Raw genomic sequence first — 930 nt, 5'->3', positions numbered from 1 at the left:
CTGAATTATTACAAATTGTGACAGCTTCTGCTTCAGCACATGCAAATGATAAAAAAAATTCCTTGTCCTTAAGCTTTCTTGTTCTGGATTCTGAAAAACCTTATCTCCAAGCCTTCTATGTTCTCTGATCCCATCCCTACCTCTGCTCATGGAATGCAGTATTACAAAAGTCTTTTGGGTATGGATAATGTTGTAAAATTGCTACATATTTTACGCTATTGAAAAGCTAGCTCTAGAGATGGAATTTTGCCTGCCAACTTGTCTGCCTAAAGGTTTCTTTCAAACACTCCATCCTAGATCAAACTGGTCCCTGATTCTATGACATGCAAAAAGAGCACAAAAAAGAACAGTCTTTGTAAGAAAGACTACATCTTACAAATGATCAAATTCTTTAATGTATTTAGAAATATGTCTGTTATCTTACCAAGTACAAATATAATTCATTCACAGAGACAATCATGGAGGACATGCCAAAGTTAACCCTGAAGCAAGTTACTGAAAACAAGTTTAAATAAACTTGAAGTTTAATGTAAAATGATATTCAATATCAAGTATGTTATTTTAAAGGAACTTAAGAGGTTGGGTGATGTCCCTCAAACTCCTTAGAGAGATCTGCTGAACATGGCAATAAAGGTATTTGATGAGAGGGAGAAGAAAGAAAGGATGGGAAAGACTTTTCATAATGGACAGAAGTGCAGCCTTCTAGGAGTAGTGCTGAGGCTACCTCCAAAGAAGATGCAAAACTAACAGTCTCCACCTGGGACCTGTTTCAGTAGTGGAAACACCAGTCACTGAGTGGAGAAATATACTTCACCTAACTGTGGCCAGCCAGGACTCTCCCAAAATCCTTCTCTATGGGAAAATCTTTCAGATTTCCCGGACCCAAGAGCCAAAGACTGACACTGCCCTGGGACCTTGGCTCTCTACAAA

This window comes from Arvicola amphibius, chromosome X (assembly GCF_903992535.2).
Source record: "Arvicola amphibius chromosome X, mArvAmp1.2, whole genome shotgun sequence".
Taxonomy (NCBI): Eukaryota; Metazoa; Chordata; class Mammalia; order Rodentia; family Cricetidae; genus Arvicola; species Arvicola amphibius.
This window is presented reverse-complemented; position numbering follows the sequence as displayed.